The sequence below is a fragment of the Thermobia domestica genome, chromosome 12 (genome assembly GCF_964235325.1).
Source record: "Thermobia domestica chromosome 12, izTheDome1.hap1.1, whole genome shotgun sequence".
Lineage (NCBI taxonomy): Eukaryota > Metazoa > Arthropoda > Insecta > Zygentoma > Lepismatidae > Thermobia > Thermobia domestica.
In genome coordinates this window covers 45,636,199-45,662,804 of record NC_137465.1, presented here as the reverse complement: position 1 = coordinate 45,662,804, position 26,606 = coordinate 45,636,199, and the positions used below count along the sequence as shown (strand labels likewise).

Genomic DNA, 26,606 nt, shown 5'->3' with positions numbered 1-26,606 from the left:
CGAACAACAAGACGTGACCTATTACTACCAGCAAGACGGCACACCTAATTTCTTCAAGGAAGTTCGAGATTTCCTTGATATTCGATTCCTACGTCGGTGGATTGACTTGCACCCATAACAGCACAAGATGTGCTAGGCATGTGCCATTTAGGTGTCCCAGCTACTTTTTAGATACCCGACACTTGGGACATATGATATTTATGTGCTCTGCGACATTAACTTTCATATAGTGCGGTGGCACTAAAGTAACATTCTTGTCATGGAATGCTATAATATATCTCAACAGGTCTCAGCCGAGATCTAGTGGCCTGTCTCAGTAAAATGACAGGGCCCCTCCTGAACTTTTAAGAAGGAGATTATCAAACGTTGTATATATTTTGTACTGACTAGGTTCTGTGTGAGTTTTGACATTATTTCGACGTCTTCCATTTAATTACGTCATCACTTTCCAGGGACAGTGAGATTCCCCGTAACATGATACGTCAGAACTAAGTGCATCCTGCGTGTGATTACCATCACAGAAACCTTTCAAGTCCCTCCAAGTAAGCAGAGACTATCGAATAAGTGGACATTATGTCATCACATCAACGACATGGAACTGTGTAAAATTCTCTAACTTGATTTTTATTTTCGTTATTTTTTTTATATATTTTGTCTACTCCTCACCTCTGTATAGAGACAGTCAGAGACAATAAACTCTTAACCATGAGGAGCATTTTTCTGTATGCTTAACAGCTTACCATTTGGAGAGGTCAGACAGATCTCTAGTGTGTAATATATAATCTGTGTTCAAGTGTAAAGAAATCTATATCTAAAAATATCAATGTGTAATGGTGCACCAGTGAAATTAATTCTCAAGTAAGCAAGTGTTATATTTAATGAAATCAGTGCGTGTGTACATCAGAAATCCAGCTATTCAAGCTGGAGAATAAATATCTATCTTCTACCATTAGCGAGAGGGTTTCTGTTTTCCTGTGTGGTGAGTACCCTATAGCTAATTCTGATGTTTTCTTTCAGGATGGAGAGTTAAGGAAACATTTTTTCCTTTACTCTAGTATTTCTGACCACTTTCCTGAATGGGGCCCAGGAAAGCTTCATGCCCAGAGAACCAAAGAGACCCAGCTATGAGTGTAAAGAGTGCATAACAGGCTGCTACCTGTTTGTTTGAATTGTTTTTTTTTAACCTTATTAAATTTACAATACCCTTTGCATGTAGCTGCTGAGACCATAGCTGAGGTAACCAAAAATCCCTCAGATATATTATGAAATTAAAACCCTGAGATACTATTTTGTTTTAACTTTTTTTACTCATGCTCGTAAAAGGTAACAAGTGTGGCAGTGGCGGCTCCAGCAGGAGGTCACCTTTGACACTCCAAGTAGGGATTTGCATACGTAAGACCATTTTATTAGTAATTTTCAATAATATTTACATTAATTTGAATATCCCTCGTCACTCCACCACCTTGTAACAGTAAGTGGTTTTGTTTTCCTACTAGCCGCTTGCACTCAGTGTGGCACTCTAACAGTTATTTGTTTTTATGTCGTCACTTGGAACATATATGTTCTAGGTACGGCCTTTAGGCACCTACTGTATCAGATACTCTAACAGCACAAGATGTGCTAGGCATGCGCCGTTTAAGTGTTCTAAATTCATCTTCCACATTTAATGCATTTGTTGCTTCTTTTTCTAAGCGATTGTGTACTAGAAGCAACAAACGCATCAACTTTATTAGATGGCAACTGTAGCCGATCATTTGAAAGTGAATATGGAAGAACAATGAAATAAAGTAAATAGACAGTCATCGTTTTGTTATAAAATTACATGGCGAGCAGATTTTATCTGGTCCCAAAAGGTTATCGTCGAATATACGCGGTTAAAGGAGCACTGTGATTAGCCAAAAACAAAAGACCTCAACAATTTATCCCTCTATAAGCGACGTTCTCTTCATCGCCTCCATGGTCAAGTCGGAAGAGCACCCGGTTAGTAATCCAAAGGTTGGTGGTTCGCGCACACCCTGGGGTACGTTTTTTTTGTTGCTTTTTTGAAGTGTTTTTTAAGACTCTCCTTAATGTAAACAAATTACGCATATAAGCGATTTAAGATTTTTGGGGACTAATTTTGTGATTCATTGACGCTTACGGCATGGGAAAGATACATAGAACATACTAGGCCCATTCCCCAGGTACATGTCAGGCATGTGTCTAGAGGCGGACATAGATTGTGACTATCACTTGCAATCCAAGTGATTTCTTTCTCAGAGGTACATAAGGCACATACTAGACACATTCCCATGTACCTTAGGGAACATGATAGGCATATGCCTTCCATGTAGTTGCGCTGTTAGGGAGGTCCAATTGCATGGTCACCTCACTCCCCAGACATGACACCTGTGGATAGATTTCTTCCCGTGGGGTTTTGTTAAAGATCAAGTGTATGTTGCACCCATACCAGACACTCTTGCAGACCTGAGAAATCACATGTACGTTGCCGTTGTAGAAGTTACGCTCTATCAGTTGGAACGAGTGTGGTAAGAAATTGAGTTTGAGTGAGATGTTTGCAGCATCACCAACGGCAGTCACATCGAAGCAAATGAGACTTTGATGTTAAACTTGAAGTGTTTTGCTATATTTGACAGCTCTCTTGTTCCTGTAAGTAGTCTCAATAAGTCTCTATATGCTTTGAGAGTTGTAAAGTCCTTTTTGATTCACCCTGTGCAAACATTAAACATATTCTTCACCTTCATCGGTCAATATTGAGAAATTCGCAAAGAACGCTTCTTCTGAATTTCCGTTACATTTCACAAAATATTTTTTACTATAAAGGAATCGAACAGGTTGACTACCACGGGGGTAAAGTGGTTTCCTTAGCTTGGGACCACGCCGCGAAATTTTAAAATTACCATTATTTCTGTGATTTTTGTTTATTTCTATATTGTAAACACTACTATTTAAAAAAATCCACGGGCTACGATCACTGCAACTTTCTGAGGCCAAACGAATATTTCAATCCATATTATCAAGTACGAGGGGAGGTATTGATAAAGGTCTCAAGGCCTGAAGCAGTTGTTGTAGTGAAACCTGAAAACAGATCTCGTGGCCTACACAAGATATGTATGTGAGACCAGAATTCGTGTCTCATGGCAGTCAACCTGTTAAAATGTTATTTGTGTGTTCACATACAGAAAAAAAGCTATAAAAGTTTACAATTATTACTGGAAGTTAATGCTGTCACCCATTTCGAACATTTTAAAAGCGCATAGTTTCCAAGGTATTAAAATTTCGTTTCCTATCGATAATATGTAACGTTGTAAATAGTTGTAAATTTTCATAACTGTTATCCAAGTGGATTTGTATACAACCAAAGGTAGTTTTGTCAAGTTTGATAAAAAGTCGAAAATAAGCCTTTTGAAAACAGATCTTATTTGTAAAAGAATACATAATGATCACTTTTGGCTGTTGCAATGTTCTATCCAAGCAGCTTGATAAAAAAATCAGTGTAGGGTAACAACAAAAGCTACTTCTCTTATATGCTTTAAAAGAAAATGAAGGAAAAGCTTGGTAAGGTGAATATAGGGGCGTCAAATTCTACTTCGGCCCGGCACCGAAATCTCTAGGTACGTCTCTGCTTAGTGTAGAAGCTCATATCTTGATTTGCTCCCCCGGACAAATTGTTGTGGAAGAGAGCCTGCTAAGAACCTTTCGTTGTAACTTGCTTATGAAACAAGTAAGTAGTGAAAATATTGTAAACTGTTAACACGCCCTTGTACTTACTAGTACATGAAAACAGTAATATATTAATGATCTTAACTCAGATATAGTCAGGGTCCTATACGTAGAACATTTCCTGGAGAACAACACAATGTTTTGTATATGCCGGGAACCGGTCAAAAACCCCACAGCCAAAACACCCACACTCAAGAAATGTCAAAACGCCCACACAAACGGTCATAACCCCCACACAAATGGACAAATCTCCCAAATACACGAACGGTCATAACCCCCACAGCCAAAAACCCCACACTCAAGAAATGTCAAAACGCCCACACGATCGGTCACAACCCCCACACAAATGGACAAATCTCCCAAATACACGAACGGTCATAACCCCCACAGCCAAAATCCGCACACTGGTAATCGGTCTTAACCTCCAACGATCATAACTCCCGCACAAATGGACAAAACAGCCACACATAGCAACGGTCACAATCCCCATACAAATGGACAAAACCCCCACACAAATGGGCAAAACTCCCACATGCAGAAATTGTCACAACTGCCATACAAATGGACAAAACCCCCACACAATCGGACAAATCTCCCACACTCTGAAATGATCCTGGTTGCATGTCTTGCCCTTGTACTTTTTAATAACATTTTTATTCCACTTAAACTGATGTTACAACTATTCTTCTTGCACTGTTTTCTAATGACAGAAACACTAAAGTGGGCGTCATAAAGAGCCTCAACAAAGACGTGCAATCACGATCATTTCAGAGTGTGGGGGATTTGTTCGATTGTGTGGGGGTTTTGTCCATTTGTGTGGCAGTTGTGACAATTTCTGCATGTGGGAGTTTTGCCCATTTGTGTGGGGGTTTTGTCCATTTATGTGGGGATTATGACCGTTGTTATGTGTGGCTGTTTTGTCCATTTGTGTGGGAGTTTTGACCGATTTTGTGGGCGTTTTGACATTTCTTGAGTGTGGGGGTTTTGACCGTTCGTGCGTTTGGGAGATTTGTCCATTTGTGTGGGAGTTATGACCGATCGTGTGGGCGTTTTGACATTTCTTGAGTGTGGTGGTTATGACCGTTCGTGTATTTGGGGGATTTGTCCATTTGTGTGGGGGTTATGACCGTTTGTGTGGGCGTTTTGACATTTCTTGAGTGTGGGGGTTTTTGGCTGTGGGGGTTTTGACCTAGACCCTATATGCCATAGTTTTTTTTTGTTACTGATGATTGGCAGCCATGTTAAATTCCCGAATAAGTTTTGTCTTCCTATGTAGGTAGTTCGCGCGCGTTTAGGGTATCACGTGGAGCTCTTTAGTACGCAACAACAGAGTCTAATGGATTCCTGCAATTTGAAATGGAAAGGTAAGTTTTTTTCTAAAATAGTGATAATAGATTTCTAACCAGCGAAACGATTTTGTTAGCCTAACAATTGTTTATTTAGACAGAAACTTGTGATAATGTTATAAGGTAGCATTATCGAATAGTAGTATCAAGTAGAATGGAGTCTTATACAGATCGCCTGGCTTATAGGTGAACATATGGTAATTTGTGCATTACAGAAACTGTACTATTTTTGCAGAGGCAAGGAAGTATTGAATATCCCTTGGCCTTGATAGTAATATTCAAGGCATCACAGACAAAGGTTCTGGAGATGAAGAATCGCCAAGTATCGATGATGTACCAGTATGTCAATTACAAGCAGGAGTGGAGGCAGAAGTACTTCAACAGTGTGATGAAGTAGAACATTCTGATGTTAGACCTGGGAGGCCGAGGAAAAGGTTAAGAAAAACTTAAGGTAAAGGTAGTCCTGACCTTTCGAGCTGCTGAAGTCTTACGTAGCTCTTGTGTTCTTTGCATCTTTGTTCTATTATACGTCCAGTTTGCCCTTTGTATGATTTGCCACATTCACATGGTATACGATATACTGCAGAAGTGCGAGGTAAAGGTTCTTTTTCAAGGGTTTGAGTAACGATCTGATGTTGGTTGGAGATTTATGAGTAACTCTTATATCATGCTGGAGAGCATTTTACTGAGTTTGCTTGGTGTAGCCGATGAAAGGTGCGGCAATGCGGTAGTAGAGAGAAAGTCCTTACTCTTTACTTTTTTGATCACTTTATGTTGGGAGGGAAGTAACGGCCTTTTATGACCATGTTGATATCTGTAAGACTGCTACCATTCTCTTGTAACGTCAAATGCAGATGACTGAATTCCTCTTGCAAACTTTGTTGGTCACTTACGGAGACCGTTCTGTGGGCCAAGGTATTTAGCACTGAAAGATATTGTAACTTGTGATGACCACTGCATGCATTGAGATAAAGATCCGTATGTGTCGGCTTCCTATGTACGCTGTGCCCTAATGTTTCATCAGGTTTACGGCGTTGTTTACCAAAGTGTTGCATCACCTCTCATCATGTAACAAAAGTGCATTCAAGGCATGGAAAGAACGTTAGACGAAATGCTGCATAGAAGATGGAGGCTACATTGAGTGACATTACCTTGTAGCTAAAGGATCAAAGTGTGTTCACCTCAAATTAAATCATCATTGCAACTAATAACAATATTATAACCATCTGTGCAAAACTTATTAAACCTCCTTTGTACAGTGTAACCATAGTTTCACTGTGCAACAGTGAATTTTTTTACAAAAATGTAAATGGTCATCCTTTATTCATTTTTGGGCGCTGAACACGAAACTGACAATAAAAATGTGCTCCTGGCTAAGATTTACTTGTAATTACACAATATACATGTTACATATAACGCTATTATAATGAAATTATAAAAGTAAAAGTCACAAAACATTGAAATCATTACGGAAAAAAAAATAGCTACTCTTTATAATTTCTTGGACGCTGAATAATAAAATGACAATGATAATATGCTTCTAATGCAGATTTAGTGGTAATTGCATAATTTACCTTTTGCATAGAACGCTACTATAATGAAATTGTAAAGGTAAAAGTCACAAAACATTGAAATGATTACGGAAATAAAAATAGCTATTCTTTATAACTTCTTGGACGCTGAACAATAAAATGACAATGATAATATGCTCCTAGCTCAGATTTAGTGGTAATTCCATAATTTACTTTTTGCATATAACGCTATTATAATGAAATTGTAAAGGTAAAAGTCACCAAACTTTGAAATGATTACGCAAATAGAAATATTCGTCGCTTATAATTTTTCGGGCGCTGAACACGAAAAACACAATAAATACGTGTTCCGAATTTAGATTTTGTACTAATTACACAATTTACGTTTTGCATATAACGCTATGATAATGAAACTGTAAAGGTAAAAGTAACAAATATTAACATAATTACGAAAATAAAAATAGCTGTCCCTTATAAATGTTTGGACACTGAATATGAATATGAAAATATGTCCGCCTGCACACTATCGGTGTAATAGTACTCTTAACACTTTGCACATAGCGCTACAGGGCAAGAACTGTATTGCTAAAAGTTACCTAAAGTATCTGTTTTAAACACGCCGTCTCTTTACTTGTTTCTTGTGAGGAACATCTGGAGCATCTCTTGGAATCATCCAGCAGAAATACGCTAACATTGAAACTGACCACCAGTAGGGTAGAGTGCTATGAGACACTGAGACACTGTCTACCCTTTCAAATTAAAAGAACATAGTTTCAGAATTTCTTAAGTAATAAGAATCATTATACATTTCATGTTGTAGAAAAATGTAGAAATAATAGGGTCCATGATAGTTTGGTTAATAGCAATAGTGGTAGAATCTAATTTGTTAATAATTTTATTTTTCAAAAGTGGGGAATTACAGTTCTGTCTCCGTCAAACAAGCCACAGAGAGAAATCAAGAAATCTGTCTCAACGCGGCTGAACAAGTCAGTGAAGCTCTTACTTGAAAGTTGCACGCGCATGTGGCTGTGTGGGGTTCTCGCTCGCTGAAAGAACCTGGCAATGAGACATGTTTCAGCTGCAGTAATACCACACTCAGCGCAATTGTACTATTATAAATCCAACACACTTTTTCCTCTTCTTTTTAGATATTCAATCATATTTCAAAGAAAATTTCAAGAAATAGAAGAAAAAAACTAAATTAATAAGTACCGGAACAATTGCTGAAAGTTTTATTAATACCAGTAATTCATATAAATCTTCCATGATCTAGCTTTGGCTTTTGTTTAATCGCAATATCAGAGTGTTCAACACTGCAAAAGGCCAAAGCGAGCGCAAGATGTTTTATAGTCTGCTGTTCTGTTGTTGCTTTTAAAATCGTTAGCTAACTTTATGTGAATTTGGATATGTGTGTTAATTATGTATTATTTGGAAACTAAATGATTAGATATAGATTTATTGCACCAGTTGTTATTAAATGGCATGCTAAGCTGTCGTATGAAAATTAGTATCAAGTTTAAAAAATAGCCAATTTCTGAACTTATTTTTGAATCAGAGATCACACTTTACAAAGACTAACCAAGTAAGATTATACATAGAAAGTAAATTATTAATTCAATTTAACGTATACAATGTACTGTATATACTTAGATTCTTCAGAATGAATTAATATCAGTATGCTTGTTTGATTTAATCGTTAAGGGCTTTGTTGATGAAAATTAAGTCTCCATCTATATATATAAAAGAGAACGTACAAATCCTTTGTTCCCTCATCACGCTAATACGGCTGAACCAATTTCTTTTATTTTTGGGGGGTTATTAGGATTTGGACCCTAGATGGTTTTTATCATATCACTTTAATTTTTAATTACCAGTGTCTTGAGATAATTGACCATTCAAGTGTCCATAACGTACAAATCCTTTGTTAGATCATCATAGGTAAAAATAAACGTATTTATATGCAACCCGCATGACCGTGTCACTCGGCGGGTTAACATAAATGACAGGCGCTATAATGTTAACATTTACTGCAATCACTTGAAAGCGAAAAAGTAAAAATTATCTAAGTAACAAAGTTTATTGCGTTCCGGGGTGACCGCAGCGAAGCGGGGCGGGTTGTAATGTTAACATTTAATGCAATCTTCTATGGTTTTTATCATATCACTTGAAAGCGAAAAAGTAAAAATTATCTAAGTAACAACGTTTATTGCGTTCCGGGGTGACCGCAGCGAAGCGGGGTGAACGCTGCTAGTATGTTATATACAGTAGTGCAACCTCGCAAAAATCAGTTTGTAGCGAAATTTGGTCAGGAGTTTCATATTCCTTTCCAGCACTAAGGCTGTATGAGACATGGCCCTACAAATTAATCTTGGTTCCGAACTCGAGAAGAAATAATAATATCTACCAGACACACACCCAATTATTTTGTTGGGAGGGCGGGGGCATGGGTGGGGCTATGGGAGCATGGGACCATTGCCCCCTATCTTTTTGACAAAAAAATAAAATGTCACTTACAGCCTAACTCCACAATTGTCTAGAAAGTGTTCCACAGGTCCGAGACTGACCAAAAGGTCTGCCCAGCAGACAATTCCTAACTGGAGGGGTCCAGGATTTGGGGGGATCCAAGCCACTACGTCTATGTAGTATTGAACGGATATTATTCTGCACTCGACAATGGAACTACATTGTTTTTATAACAGAAATAGTACAGATGATATGTAAGATCAAATTTTCATGCTACATCAATCATTTCTCTACTAAACAAGTATAATTTTATTGAGAAAGTGAATAAAAGTATATTGACTTAAGAAGTTTTGGGGATGCCGGAACCCGGTTGACTCCCCCCCCCCGTGAGTGCGCCTGTGCTGTCTACCCATTGCGAATGTAAACGCTACGCTACTGCTGACCACTATCCTTTGTAATGTTGATCCATCGCAGAAATGTCGTGGTGATATCGCTCTCCTTGCTCGTCACTGAAAGATCCACAATTCACTGGAAAGACATCAAGGTGGGAATGGAGGAAGTGCATTTTGAGTGACATATACCACCCAAGTTTCTCGTAGGCAGATAGCAATTCTTCTACTAATTTTTTTGTAATTTTTGGCTCGGTTGCTGCCCAAGAATTTGGTACAAACATTGCAGAAATAATGCCACGCATGGAGCTCATCAGCACTCAGAATAGATTCAAACACCTCGTCTTGCAATAGCTTGCGTATTTGCGGACCGACAAAGACTACCTGCTTAATCTTATCTGTACTTAGACGCGGAAACGTTTAACACAAGTATGTCAATGCACGTTCATTCTTGTTGAGGGCCTTCACAAATGCCCTCATGAGTCCAAGTTTGTTGTGTAATGGCTGTAGCAGAAAGCTTTGTGGGTTCATGTGAGGTACATTTGAAATGTTCTTTTTGCCTGACAACAAAGTTGTTCGTCGCGTCCATTCCTTTTGAGTGTAATGGCCATTCTTTGCACGACTAACCCACTCACATATATAACAACTGTACTTTGTATAGCCACCCTGTAGACCAAGCAAAATTGCGATAACCTTAAAATCACCACAAACTAACCACTTGTGTTCACGATATTTTATAAGATCCAGAACGCGTTCCAACATGCGATAACTTTCTTTACCTAGGGATGCATAAGCAACATTGTACGGAATCTTCAGTTTCTGCATCAAACCTGGAACATCATTACAAAATACTAACTCATTGGTGCAGCAGAAATATTTTGCAAAATCTTTTTGACGATCGCGTAGAGTTGATACCCTATCTGTATCCTCGAGAAGGTTCCACTGCAGTAACCTAAATGCTAAGAGCGCAGCTTTATTCTTTGGCAGTTCCAAATCTCTAATCAGGTCATGAAACTTCGCTTGTGTGAGTCGGTGTGGTTCAGGGTAGTTGGTTTTCGGCTCAAATGAAGGATCAGTGTCATTGGTATGTGGAGCAGGTTCACCTTCACTTTCATTTTCTGTTATACTTTCCGCCGGAATGGTAACCGGGGGATCCGGAACAAGCAATCCTTCTCCATGGGCCACTGGACGAATGACAGATGGTATCAATGGGTATTCGATCTTCCTCTTCTTCTTCGTATTTATACCTTTCTTCAAGCAGGGTAGCATGCAAATGTAGCAGACTGAACTATGGTTTGTTGGTTCACGCCGAATGGCGGGCACAGCAAAGCGCATAGAAACGTTTTTCCCATGCATCCAGACATTGAGAATTGATTAACAACTCGTACAACAAACGTGGGGAGCCAATAATTTACACTGTTCACTGAATTTTTACAAATACGGGGCATTGTTGCACTTTCTTTGAGTCACTGACACTTCGCAATGAAAACAATATGTACAACAGTGTTAATGTCCTCACTCATTACATTCAAACTGCTGGTTCACCAGTAACACAAACAGTCTGCCAAACTACTGCTTGAAGCACGCCACGAATACGATTAAAGACGTTAACTGGAGCTAGTTGCAACTTGCAATCATTGCCTCACGTGACTCATGAGACGCTTGCACTAGCTGTTGATAACGTACAACGTTGCCAAGTCGAATATGCAGCAAATATTTGTCAAGAACGACACTGTACCGTGTAAAACAATAATTTCAAATCATGCACTTATAATGTCCCATAGCGTTATATGCAAAATATAAAACGCTAAATTACTCAGAAACCTGAGCCAGGAGAGAATTTTAAGTGCGATTTTCGCGTTCTGTGGCCAAACATCAATAAAGAACGGCTACTTTCGTTTCTGTAAAAAATAAAAAGTGAAAAAATGTTGAACAGTGATAATCAATATGTAAAATATATAAGAGGAAAAGTAAAATTTGTTTTGAATTTTATTCGGATGATTTTTTAAGCAACTAGCTTGTAATTAAATATAAGCTAAACATTTTATGGTTTAGTTTGTTATGTAACTTAGAAGCTGCAAAAGAATACCTTCAATATAATGAAAAGTAGACAATATTTGTAGTTGGCCTATTATAATATTAGGATTGCAAACTGCACTAATGATCGTGTATGGGGAAGCGTCCTGTAGCTTATATACATGCCGGCTGTTATTTCACATATCAATGTGAGTTCTTCAAAAATCTTGGGTATGTTCAATTATTAAAATATACTTCTGCAAATCCAGTGGGGATGAGGGGGACATGTCCCCTCCAATCTTGGAACTGGGAGACTGTCCCTCCAATAATCCGATTTGAAATGTGTTTCTTGGGGAGAAATGTGATGATTTGTGTCCGATTGCCACAACGGAAAGTGAGATGAAATTGATGTTCCCCCAGAATAAGCCTCAAATCTGCCCGCTTCCCAATTTTGAAGACAACTCTGTTCCCCTTATCCTCCACAGCATTGCTTTAACTTCATAAATATTTTGAACATCGCTTATATAAACACGGGAACGATCATACTCGTCCCCCTCAATGTTGAAGACAGATTTGCGCCGCTGTTAAAATGAACAATATACAATTAAAAAAGAAAAAAATCAACCCTATCTGGGATAATAGGCTCTTGCAAGAAGTGTTAGGTTTTTCCACATATTTCCACATCGAGTGCTGGAAGCTTTCTTTCTTTCAATAAATCATTAGTTTCAGAGAATGAAGGCTTTTACATTTCTTTTCTCCGAAATGTGTATGTGTGCTTTTGTTACTGTTTCTTCCAATAGTAATTGATCGAATTCGTTTTCTGGAAAGAAAGAAAGTAATATTTTTGATCAAGTAAAGCTGTGATTAGTGTAGTTTGTTTAATGGGTATATGATAAACAATCGAATATCAGATCATTTATAAAAGATCGATATTGGGAATAATATATGTAATATGCCTTTTGTAATGAAAATCAGTGTTTCATTGTTTGAGAAGACCAAGGTGACATTAAGTATAGTGGGAATTGCATATTTTTGAGTAGCTTTGTTAACCGTTTCAAAGGAAATGAATAGAAATTATTCTTACAGGTAACAATGGACAAGCATGACATTTAAATGGATATCCATTAAGAGCACTGCTTGATAGATGGTTTATGTAGAGTAGAGAAAATATGAGACCTGCGACAAGGCATATATTCACCAGTAAGAGTCATTTCCCCGAAATAAGAACATTGCAAATATAATTCTCAATTTGAACAGGTTTTAAGTTGACTTTGCGGAGCAGTGATTCGACGAAGACTTAAATTATTATTGTATTATTGTTCACGACGATATAATGTTCATGGCAAAAAGTTAAACATTTTCAATTCAGTTGTAATTTAGCTTGAGGAACTGTAGCTGCTATTAGCATGATGAAATAGACTTAAACTAATATTCGAGTTCCTCTTGTTTCGAGTGCAATATTTCCAGTGGCGTATTAAAGGGGTCGTTCTCGGGCTTAAACACCCTCGAAATAAATTTGTTGTGTGCATAACTTCATTAAAATTTGTCGGCACCCAAAGGGAAATATATAAGAGGTTATTCACGTGTTGTGTATAGCCCCCCGAAACAAAATCCTAAATACGCCACTGATATTCCTAACATGAACTGAACCTGTGTTAGTGTACATCGAAAGCGAAAATTGTAGCCATGCAAGACGGAAGCCTGGCATTTTCAGGTATTCTTTGTTGACGTTGAAACGTTATTTCATTTCATTTAATTGCCTGTTTCATTAACTTACAAAACCGAGAAATTCTCGTGTAAACATTAGAGTTGTAAAAGAAAAAAAATCATATAATATTGGCAAGTAGCAGAGGTTTTCATCATACGTATTGTACCTGTGCATCTTTTAAAAATACAAAACGATGAAATAAGATATATCAAGTTCAGTGGCGTATTTAGGGGGGATTCCGGTGTTAAGTCCCCCCGAAATTTTACTTACTATAGTAAAGTATATTAAATATCTTACAGAATTTTCACATTTTCAGGCAAAGCCCCCCCAAAGGTTAGTAACCCCCCCGAAACAAAATCGTAAATAGGCCACTGATTAAGTATATAATCATTATCATTTACAACGAAATTAGGTAACCGCTAGTACCACCAGGCATGTATTCACGAATAAGTATCTGTTACCAATTCTTCATTTAATGATTCATTTAGATATTCCTGAATAATATAATAGCATTTTATTGCGAGTACGTTATGAAAGACAGAAACATTAGTCATATTCTTCAAGTACATAGAAAGTTTATCATATAACCTGACACAATTCATATATTACACGATTTTGCTTTAATAGCATATTTGTAATGCATCACAAATATGTCAATGTCTTGTCTTGTATTATGGCTATGAACATTTTTGTTAAAGGTAAAAAGATACCTGTTCTTCACAGTAAACAGAATAGATTTATAAAGTGAGAAGTGTTAAATATTTGCTTCTATGAAAACTTTTTTATATCTCGATTTTATTGGTGTATGTGTATAGTATAGTTAATTCCCCAATTTTAAACATTAGTTATATTTTATTTTAGCCGATCAAGACTCACAGAAGTGACATTTGTGTAGTGGAATATTGGATTCTTTTACCTTTTCCGATCGATCAGCATATCTTCTTCTGATACATTACTATGCAGAAACTACCCCATAAATTAATTGTATTAGTCTATTGTGCGTAAGAAATCGTATTGTAGTCAATCAAGATAAATAATATGAAAGAGAACAAAAAGCATGCAAAAGAAAGTAACCTATTATTGACCTGATTTAAGGTAAGTTAATAAATTTCGAATCTTTTAAAACGTTTTTAAGAAAAGTATCACTAATAGCTTCACATTGGCCAATGTATCACTTTCTTTCTTTTAAAAGCTAGAACTGAAGAAAATTACCAATGATTTCCAGTTGGGAAAATAAATGTTTGTTAATACCTCTAGGCAGGGGTAAAAGAGAATCTGAAAAGGTAGAGGGACGCATGATATCATATCGTCTTCCGTGCCTATATTTGCCCATTGTAATTTTTAGGAAGTGAAGGGATACCATAGATATTTGTAGAAGTAGGCGAACGACGTCCCCGCACATTCCTTCTAACTTTTACCCCTGCCTCTATGACAAGAATTTAAACCCGTGCTTCGAGATCTGCACGGGCGGGAATTTTTAGCCCGGGCCCGGCCCGTCAATTTATAATGCGAGGCCCGACCCGAGTCCGAAATATGTTTTAACATTTAGGTTCGAGCCTGGCCCGTGCTCGTATGATAATCAAATGAGCCCTAATAACAGAAACTTTTTATTTTACGCAAAATTGTATTTTTATTTACAGCAATTAGAAGTTTAATTTTGCAGTTGTACTTTACAAGTTCTCCAGAAAGAACGATCCAAACGTCCAATAAATATAGTTGTAAAGTACATTTAGAAAGTTAGGCCTGAAAAAGCCCGAGAAATATGGTTGTATAATTTAAAAATTTACGGCCTGAACCCGGCCCGGGCCCGAAGGTATATATGCTTTGTACGACCGAGTTCGGCCCGCGGGCTTGGCTCGAGCCCGTGCAGACCCCTACCAGTGCTTAAAAATAACAGTGTCACGTGCACATCACGTGAAGGATCTTGGCTCAATTAATATTCAAACCGGAAGTGGAAGTATATTTCTAGAGAAATTAGAGTGGATAGGTTTTAAAACAGATATCAGAGTGGAGCTTCAATATTTTCTTGGGATGCTTAATTGATTTGAGAAAACAGCCTCTCGCTATCTATTACCGTTTATACTGTATAGCGATCAACTTTGATGCATGAAAAGGTTGGTTTCTGCCACTTTCGGGTTGAATACAGGGTTAAGAGAGAAAATGGTATCCATTATTAGAACGGTAATCGATTTAAAAAGAAAAACAGTTTTTCGTTTTAGCTCCATAAAGATAAATATTGAAAGTGGAGCTTGTACTGTATTTATACAGGGTGACCCAAAAGTAGGTATACAGTACCATATCATTTCCTATTGTTATCCATCAGGCAGACATAGTTTATTATTTGTTTTTAATGTGTTTTTACTTACATCTTAAGCTAGGAAAAGCCGAAACAAATAAACCCATAAACTAGGATGTTATACTTGAGTGTTTACCTACTTTTGGACCACTCTTAGTAAAGTATAAAGGATTTGTAGGCAGTGTATTCTTGAGACAGTTTATCGATTGTAGGAAACTACTTCTCGCTATCTATTACCGCTTTTGTTCTACAGTGATCAATGTTAAAACCGGAAATGGCTAATTTCTACATTTTTGTTTGGTAGATGGGCCATCTCCATTAACGAACTTGGTTCTTAAGTTTTGATTGTCTACATCTTGACTAAAATTTATGTTGATCCTTTAAATAGTTCTTCAGATTTTTGTCTTCCGCAGACGGAGGTACACACGAACAAACATTCAAACAAACTCCTTAAAAATTGATTCTAATAAAAATAGAAACGGAAATTTTCATCATGATCGTTATGAACTGTCCCCACTCAACGATTGTTTCACTGTTTCGTCAATATCATCATCAGAGGCATATTAACCATATCAAGATCTCATTCGAGGCTGGTGGGTTGGTCCTGTAATTCGTCTTTCTTGGTAGCTAGATAGTGTGATGGGTAGCGGCTTGTACTGTGAGCATTGATCTCGTATGAAAGTCTATGTACCAAATTTCACAAAATTAAATCCCCACGTTAAGCCGGTTTGCATATCCAGGCTCCTAACTATGAAAACACTTACGCTCAGTCCAACCTCATTCATTTCACGAATTCAACCTGTTTTACGTATGTTATTAGGACATAATATCGATTGTGATTTATTCTAAAAACACTTTTATACATTGCAAGAGCTGTAACGTCCAAATATTTACTGAGAACTCATAGTCGTATCGGAATAAACAAAAGCGAGTATGGAACAGTAAACTGCTTTCACAAAAGGCAAAAGAAGATGTGCAAAGGCATACAAAAACGGTCGAGTGGTTTGGGTCGATACACTACCAATCACATGTTTGTGTGTTCAAACCCGGGAGCAAGTTGTTTCTTTTTTGTCTTCCTATTTTCATCCGGAGGCTGAAAATATTTCTTTGAGTAACTCATTGAAAACATCTTTTGTTTCAAATTCGATTAGAACGGAACATTATATGAATTACGAATCTTAAATCCATAGCTAAAAAAAAAAATGAAGTATACTCACTACTCCATTATCCTCTTATTTGTAACTAAAAACTATTTATAAACAGTGGTGACTTCAGAAAATTATCCTCGGGGGGAATTTCAATATGCGGGTGGAGGGCAAACATTGGTAGTCCAGATTGAGCACGATCGAATATATGGTCCTGAAGGCGGAAATTTCTTAGCTTGAGAGGAGTCTCAAACTCTCCATCAGATCACGTCCTGAAAGCATCAGTGCTTAAAAGCTTTTCGTAACAAATATAATATTACACTTGTTTCACGTTCTACATTTTGAATTGGTAAAATCATAACTTATAGAGGATTATAATAAAAGCATAAAAATTACAATACCAATCATGTATAAATTATCCTGTAAGTTACCAACTTTCGGTCAGATTAAAACTCAAATATTTGTTTTCGGATTGCACTTAGAAGTAAGTCCACTCTATATAATCCTGATTGGAAAGCCATGTATAACTCTAATTAATTAATCAATATTTATACAATTTTTTTTATTTTACTATTTTTACTATTCAATATTATATACACTTCATTTCCAAAATCAAAATCTCGAAAATATATATTGTACGAGTGCAGATTCGCAAATAAATGATTAGATATTTATCATATATATTGGTCTCTATTCGAAATTCTATTTAATCGAATCCGACAAGAACGCAGACAGAAACATCGAGAACAGGTGAAAAAAAAGTACTGAATCCTGCGGGGATTCGAACCTAGTCCGAATGGTGCTTTATAATCCGAACGCCTTAGACCACTCGGCTATGGTAACAACTAGTGATTGTGGCAAAGGCTTCGAGTAGTAGTTCTTATTACAGAATAACATTTTCTATTGCCTAAAATTTAAACCTAATTTACTTTGATATAATATATCTATTAATTTGTTTCATTAACACGTTTTCCTTACTTTGATGAATGGTGTATGTTGTTGATATAGATTTTATTACACGTTCTTTCGTAAATATTATAGAAAGTATCAGGGTTATTTATGATCTTTCATGGAAATTGACTGGCGCATGCGCAGTACACAGACAGTTCAATTGGAAGGCGAAGAAGGAAACGCTAACACACTGTTAGAATGTTTCATCGGTGTGAAGTATAAAGAACAGCTAAAATGTATTTTACGCTTGTCATTGCGTAAAGAATCACCAGGTTAATGTTTGTCCAAATTCTCACTGATCAACTGGACTCATGGAAAATAATTAATATTGTCGTTACTGCACAATATGAAGAATAAAGAACGTAAAATTACACCACATTGTTCTCGAATTCGAACCTAGCTAAGGAAGGGACAATAAACAAAATGTGATTTATTCATTCGAATTGAGATAATTCAATGAAACTAGAAATTACACAATCAAAAGGAAAAACATCGTTAAAATGATAATAATACTTTTATCCGAGATAGGAAATAAACTTATTAATTAACTGAAATGAAAGTAATATTGGGCATGATATAGAGTAAGAAAAAAAAGTAAAGTATTCTTAGAAACGTTCAAAGTAAATTCACAAATACTTTTTGAAGATATACTACTCTTCCTTAACGTTTTAACGAACTAATAAGTAAACAAGCAAAGGAAAAGAATGAAGAACGAAAGTATTGCTCTTGAAAAAGTATAATAAATAAATGAAACTTAAATAGATGTTTACACAAAAAATAACACACTAGTACTTCGTGTAATCACCTCCAGTCAATAACTTGAAGTCTGGAGGGGATACTAGATACAAGTCTCGAGCAATACGACGGTGTGTCACGAAAATGTTGCCACAGTTGCATAACATGCGCAGTACACAGACAGTTCAATTGGAAGGCGAAGAAGGAAACGCTAACACACTGTTAGAATGTTTCCCTCGCAAGCAGTAGTTCCCAACCGAGGGACGGCGGGACGCACTTCCTCCTCCTGGGGTGGTGTGAAGGGTTTACGAAGTCCCTTCGTTGTGTTATATTTCTTGAATGATTATGCACAATATCCAGTCACATCTTCTACACATTTGGAAGTGATAAATGGTAGTATAAATAAACCGTCCTCCACATACAGTGATTGTTGCTTTTCCAAAATTATAAACTGAAACACTTTTTATTTCAATAGAATATAAAAGTTTCAATGGGAGGGGTTACAACCCCCTCAACCCTCTGGGTCTTTGATATGTCACCGCCTAAACTGTAACTTTCAAGTTAGAATCGAAAAATGGAGACTTGTGACCTACTAAATATATTTTTAGTTCATTATACATTTTCATAAATAAAATATCCATAATTACAATGACAGTAAATGCTAAGAAATTATTGTAAATCTTTGTACTTTCATTTTCCCTCTTTCTTCTCAACTGAGCTTGAAAAATGTAAAAATGGGAGGTTAAGAATTTCAAATATTATTCTACGTATATTTTAGCGTATTACGAAATTATATTTAATAGAATCCGGCAGGATCACAAACAGAAACGTCAAGAAGAGGTAAAACCAAATTGTACTGTGGTAAAATTCGAACTATTCTTGAATGGTGCCTCAGAATCTCTAGCCGAATGCCGTAGCCCACTCGGCTAATGTGACAAGTTGAAAGTATAGTAAGCGTGTTTCATGTTCAATCTTTTGTTACAGTATGAAATTTACTTTGTATTCTCTTAAGTCTAAGTCTATTTTGGTCTGATGTAATAGACTGTTGAAATTGTTTTATGTTTACGGTATTCTTTACTTTGACGAATGATGTTGTTAATATAGGTTCTATTACGTATTCGTTCATAAATATTACAACAATTGTTAGGATTATTTATGATCTTTCATGAAAATTGACTGGTGCATGCGCAGTAGAAACAGAAAGATGCACTTTACCGTCATTTGTCATACACTCCAGAACGCAAATTTCTAACAGGTTCTGAAAATGCCTCGCTCTAAAGGTTGTGGAGAACTGTCTGTTGCTCTGAGAGGAGAAATCATAGGCCGAGCAAAAATGGGACAAACTGTGCCTCAGATTGCTAGAGATCTGGGATGTGACAAGAAAACTGTCAAGAAATGGGTTCTGCGACGTGAAGAAGGTGGTGAATGGTTCAGGTCTCGGTCAAGAAGTGGAAGGCCAAAAGTGACAACTGCAGCTCAAGATCAAGCTTTAGTTACAGAAGTAATAAACAGACCTCTACGCCACACGTCAATCCTCTTGGACAAAGCCAGAGAATATAATTGTTCTCACGAAACAATAAGAAGAAGATTATTGGGGGCTGGTCTACACTGTTCAAGACCCGCTAGGAAGACTCTCCTGACTGAAACTCACAAGGCCAGACGAATGGAATGGGCACAGAATAACATAACCCAACCTCAGTCATATTGGGACTTAGTCATCTGGACCGACGAGAAGGTTTTCAAGTCTAAGCAACAATGCAGAGTTATATTGTATAGACGGCGCAGAACCAGGTATGCTGAACAAAATATTATCAGAACTTCTTGTTCAGGACGAATATCAGCACACTTTTGGGGATACATGACGGCTGCTGGTCCTGGAGATTTGGTTGCGGTGCCTAAGAGAATGAACAGCAGTGTTTACATTAATATCCTCGAAAATACGTTGTTACCGTCCTTAGAAAGAAACCCCCGAACAGGAAGAATATATATTTATGCATGACAACAGTGCTGTTCACACTTCCCGGCAAACACGAGAGTGGATAAGTGAACATCCAGAGTTAATTTGTATTGAGTGGCCCACTCTATCCCCAGATTTGAACCCAATTGAACATCTGTGGGCCTACATGGTGCAAGAATGGGAAGAGAGACGTGAAGACAGAGACCAAACGTTTCTTCAAAATCATGTTATGCAACTGTGGCAACATTTTCGTGACACACCGTCGTATTGCTCGAGACTTGTATCTAGTATCCCCTCCAGACTTCAAGTTATTGACTGGAGGTGATTACACGAAGTACTAGTGTGTTATTTTTTGTGTAAACATCTATTTAAGTTTCATTTATTTATTATACTTTTTCAAGAGCAATACTTTCGTTCTTCATTCTTTTCCTTTGCTTGTTTACTTATTAGTTCGTTAAAACGTTAAGGAAGAGTAGTATATCTTCAAAAAGTATTTGTGAATTTACTTTGAACGTTTCTAAGAATACTTTACTTTTTTTTCTTACTCTATATCATGCCCAATATTACTTTCATTTCAGTTAATTAATAAGTTTATTTCCTATCTCGGATAAAAGTATTATTATCATTTTAACGATGTTTTTCCTTTTGATTGTGTAATTTCTAGTTTCATTGAATTATCTCAATTCGAATGAATAAATCACATTTTGTTTATTGTCCCTTCCTTAGCTAGGTTCGAATTCGAGAACAATGTGGTGTAATTTTACGTTCTTTATTCTTCATATTGTGCAGTAACGACAATATTAATTATTTTCCATGAGTCCAGTTGATCAGTGAGAATTTGGACAAACATTAACCTGGTGATTCTTTACGCAATGACAAGCGTAAAATACATTTTAGCTGTTCTTTATACTTCACACCGATGAAACATTCTAACAGTGTGTTAGCGTTTCCTTCTTCGCCTTCCAATTGAACTGTCTGTGTACTGCGCATGCGCCAGTCAATTTCCATGAAAGATCATAAATAACCCTGATACTTTCTATAATATTTACGAAAGAACGTGTAATAAAATCTATATCAACAACATACACCATTCATCAAAGTAAGGAAAACGTGTTAATGAAACAAATTAATAGATATATTATATCAAAGTAAATTAGGTTTAAATTTTAGGCAATAGAAAATGTTATTCTGTAATAAGAACTACTACTCGAAGCCTTTGCCACAATCACTAGTTGTTACCATAGCCGAGTGGTCTAAGGCGTTCGGATTATAAAGCACCATTCGGACTAGGTTCGAATCCCCGCAGGATTCAGTACTTTTTTTTCACCTGTTCTCGATGTTTCTGTCTGCGTTCTTGTCGGATTCGATTAAATAGAATTTCGAATAGAGACCAATATATATGATAAATATCTAATCATTTATTTGCGAATCTGCACTCGTACAATATATATTTTCGAGATTTTGATTTTGGAAATGAAGTGTATATAATATTGAATAGTAAAAATAGTAAAATAAAAAAAATTGTATAAATATTGATTAATTAATTAGAGTTATACATGGCTTTCCAATCAGGATTATATAGAGAGGACTTACTTCTAAGTGCAATCCGAAAACAAATATTTGAGTTTTAATCTGACCGAAAGTTGGTAACTTACAGGATAATTTATACATGATTGGTATTGTAATTTTTATGCTTTTATTATAATCCTCTATAAGTTATGATTTTACCAATTCAAAATGTAGAACGAGAAACAAGTGTAATATTATATTTGTTACGAAAAGCTTTTAAGCACTGATGCTTTCAGGACGTGATCAGAGGGAGAATTTGAGACTCCTTTCAAGCTAAGAAATTTCCGCCTTCAGGACCATATATTCGATCGTGCTCAATCTGGACTACCAATGTTTGCCCTCCACCCGCATATTGAAATTCCCCCCGAGGATAATTTTCTGAAGTCACCACTGTTTATAAATAGTTTTTAGTTACAAATAAGAGGATAATGGAGTAGTGAGTATACTTCATTTTTTTTTTTAGCTATGGATTTAAGATTCGTAATTCATATAATGTTCCGTTCTAATCGAATTTGAAACAAAAGAAGTTTTCAATGAGTTACTCAAAGAAATATTTTCAGCCTCCGGATGAAAATAGGAAGACAAAAAAGAAACAACTTGCTCCCGGGTTTGAACACACAAACATGTGATTGGTAGTGTATCGACCCAAACCACTCGACCGTTTTTGTATGCCTTTGCACATCTTCTTTTGCCTTTTGTGAAAGCAGTTTACTGTTCCATACTCGCTTTTGTTTATTCCGATACGACTATAAGTTCTCAGTAAATATTTGGACGTTACAGCTCTTGCAATGTATAAAAGTGTTTTTAGAATAAATCACAATCGATATTATGTCCTAATAACATACGTAAAACAGGTTGAATTCGTGAAATGAATGAGGTTGGACTGAGCGTAAATGTTTTCATAGTTAGGAGCCTGGATATGCAAACCCGCTTAACGTGGGGATTTAATTTTGTGAAATTTGGTACTCCCAACTATACCACGTTCAAATCCCGGTCGTCAGAAGTAGGGCCCGTCCTTTATAACCTCGGTGGTAAACAAGATCTCAATATTCATTAAGCTGAATGTTAGAAATCTGACGTTTTATAATATTAGAAAAAGAAACGGAGGAAACTTAAGAGAAGTTAAGAACTGTCTTAGTACTATTCAATTTTAAATTATTGTTATTACTATTAGCTGAAACATCCTTTCTTCGTACGGGGAATAAGATTATGGAAAGTATTTTAGCATTTACCCCTTTAGGATATGCACTTCAATGGAAGTGTAATGTACTCACAGCTACCCTAATATACTCATTCTTCTCCCCTGTTTTCACCATTACTCAGTTTAACTATGTTATTCTGTTTATAATTCACATTTGGAACCTATCCTCATACCTTTCGATTCCTCGTCGGAGGTGAATTTGGGAGGGGTGAGAAGGCGTCATTGTCTCATTTGGAATTATTGCACCTTCAGGCCTGTGAGTTCTCTTAAGCCTTATTTTATTCCCCGTTAATTTTATTGACCTTATTTGCACATTAACTTTAAACAGTGTTGCAAACTTTCCAATGTTCGGGGCCGCGGTGGCTCAGTGGTAGGGTTGCCATAATTTTTTCATCCAAAATACGGAGAGACCTTAAAATGACTACCTATCAAAGATATATGCCAAAACACAGAATAAATATTTTAAACTTTCTTATCTAAAACTCACTTTTTAAGGATATCACACAATTGTTTACTGTAATACTTAAAAGAGTATTGGAAGCTAGCATGTTTTATATTTTTTTCATTAACACAAATATGATAAATCATGCCATTAAATTACGTATATTAAATCTAACCAAAAGATCCCTGGAATGAAAAAAATTAGACACCTTTCAAAAACATAACCTACTTTATTAATAGTAACTAAAATATAAGTTATATGATGAAAACACAATTCTTTTTTTACCGAGATTTTAGCGATTCCTGACTCGGAAATTTTCGGACAGCTCCAAAAACTGTAAAATACGGACATTTTCCTATTTCATGCTTTGTACGATACTGACACGGACACTGACCCAAAAATGCAAACAGTCCGTACAAAATACGAATGTATGGCAACTCTACTCAGTGGTAGATCGTAGGGTCCCTGGTTCGATCCCAGGTTGGGCTAAGTGAACTTTGGTGGTCAAAACACGTGTGCGTGGGTTTCCTTGGAGTTCTTCCGTTTCCTCCCACTTTGTTCGTTCCACCATTGCATTAATTTCTCATAATCACCGTCTCCTTTAGCCTACAGGGCATAATCCTGGTACGCAAAACTGAAAAATTTCATTTTCACCAAATTTCATCGTATCTCCCGAGCGGGTTGACACACCGAATTGCTATTAGTGGTATTATGAACATTACGTTTATTAAAAACAATCTAGTGTATACAGTATATCAGTGGTCGCCAAACTGAAGAAGCTTCTGAGCTACCATACTGTTTTTAAATCCTACTGTGAGCTATTAATCAAAAGAATTACCATCTTTTCTTTTAAAAAAATCATACACTTGTTTATTGCCTATAAACTTACATTTCTAGTAAATATGAAATAAAACTATCCAAGTTAGCAAATGTCTAATATACACACGAGAATCATAACGTTTAGCAAATGTCTAATATACACACGAAAAACATAACGTTTAGCAAATGTCTAATATACACACGAGAATCATAACGTTTAGCAAATGTCTAATATACACTCGAAAAACATAACGTTTAGCAAATGTCTAATATACACACGAGAATCATAACGTTTAGCAAATGTCTAATGTACACACGAAAAACATAACGTTTAGCAAATGTCTAATATACACACGGGAATCATAACGTTTAGTAAATGTCTAATATACACTCAAAAAACATAACGTTTAGCAAATGTCTAATATACACACGAGAATCATAACGTTTAGTAAATGTCTAATATACACTCGAAAAACATAACGTTTAGCAAATGTCTAATATACACACGAGAATCATAACGTTTAGCAAATGTCTAATGTACACACGAAAACCAACGTGCACAGCCTCATGCGTATACAACCACCTGTGAGATGAAGCTGTCAATGACATCTGAACGAGAGAAACAAACAGCTATTGTCTTCAGCGTCCCAGTCGTTAGCGTTAGCTCAATGCAGGAATCAAGGTTAGCCAACCTGAGCGTTAACGTGATCTACCGAAAATGTCCCTGCGAGCTACTAGTAGCTCGCGATCGATTGTTTGGCGATCACTGTAGTATATGCTAGCTTAAATGGGAGTTATTCGCATGGGAAGAATAGGTTTAGGGAATATATTTCAGCTGTTTTTCCGTGATACAATCACAAACAATTCTCAACAACAATAAAAATTCGGTAAAAAGAAATTCTTATCTTAAAATACCTTCTTTTTGATATTTTAATCCTACAAAATAAAGTTTAAATGTATTTTAAAAGAGAAGAAAAACTGGTTACTATGTAATAAACTAAAAAAAATCACTTTTGTTCCCACTAATTTTTTAAAGAAATTAAGAAAAAAAATATTTTCGAATTTTCGCTGACGACTTTTAGCATTATCAAAACTAACGTAAAGAAGAAATTTGGACAGGGATAGGAGTATGGAAATTAAATGTTTATGCTGGAAAATAAAAATGTCTCGTTCCTCCACAGACTTCAGATAGGCTATATGAAATCTTTTTTTCTTCAACGGTTGGTGAGGTCGGTGTCACTTTCAAAATTTTAAAGAATAAACATTTAATTTCCAGACTACTATTCTTACTAAAGCACTATACTTTATTTCGGTGAATATTTATGAAACAATTTTGTAAAGAATTAGAGGAGCAAAAGTCAGTACTCTTCAGTTTAATCATAAGATTGCGTTTTAAGTAGTTAATATCAGAAATGTTGCTATGCAATTTAAATAAGCAAAATAAGCCCATGTTAAACCTTACCTCACATTTAGCATTGGAATACAGTTACTATGTAGCGCCCCAGAGTGCCCTAATCCCTGGCAGGCTACGACTAAGTCTGACGCTCAGTGCCGGAGCACCGAGTTAATAGATGTGTCAAAGGGGTCGCCACCTGTGAACTGCTTGGAACACAGGAAAGAAGTAAGCAAAACACCAAAGACAGGGTAAACCTGCATCTAAACGATCTAATAGAAGCATAACACAACTATACAACGGTAAACGAATCCAACCTATGCGAGACTGCCACCTGTACACTCTACGAGTGCACAGAGAACAGCCCTTTCCTTCTGCCGTGATTTCTTTACCTGAGAATAAAACAAGGAAAACTCAACTATTAAAAATACACCTGTAAGGTTTGGTTTTTCAAATATAAAATTATGATTAAATGGGTGGTAATATTTATTTGACTGAGTAAATATTCACATGTGAGATTAGTCAGTACTTATAATACACGTGTAAATGGAATGACTAGGTTTTCTGACATTGAAACTGAAATCAAACAACATAAAGTTTCTGTAACTCATAAACCTGCACAGTCATTAGACTAATTAGACTTATACTGAATAAAATAAAAAAAAATGAAAATAATAAAGATAAAAAAAACATATTACATGGATAATAAATACACCCAGGATTTACACTACAAGCAAAATATTATGTTAATAAGTTCACCATGGATTTAGTACTTATTTAGTACAAAATAGCTCGAGCAATTTAACTTTAGTAACCACAACTAGTCGGGTGGACATAGAGTTGAGTGAGGCATAAGTATAAACAAACATCATACACCACTAAATTATTACTAAAAGGCTAATAAACCCCTTTTCAAGAGAA

At 36.3% G+C, this 26,606-nt stretch overlaps 1 long non-coding RNA gene across 1 annotated transcript in view; it reads right to left on the bottom strand.

Annotated features, from left to right (window-relative positions):
* Nucleotides 1–25,875, bottom strand: part of LOC145665703 (uncharacterized) — a 104,721-nt gene extending 78,846 nt beyond the window's left edge. Inside the window, exon 1 of the long non-coding RNA XR_014127606.1 lies at nt 25,755–25,875. This is a non-coding gene — a long non-coding RNA (uncharacterized LOC145665703). The remainder of the gene's footprint in view (nt 1–25,754) is intronic.
* Nucleotides 25,876–26,606: the final 731 nt, after the last annotated feature.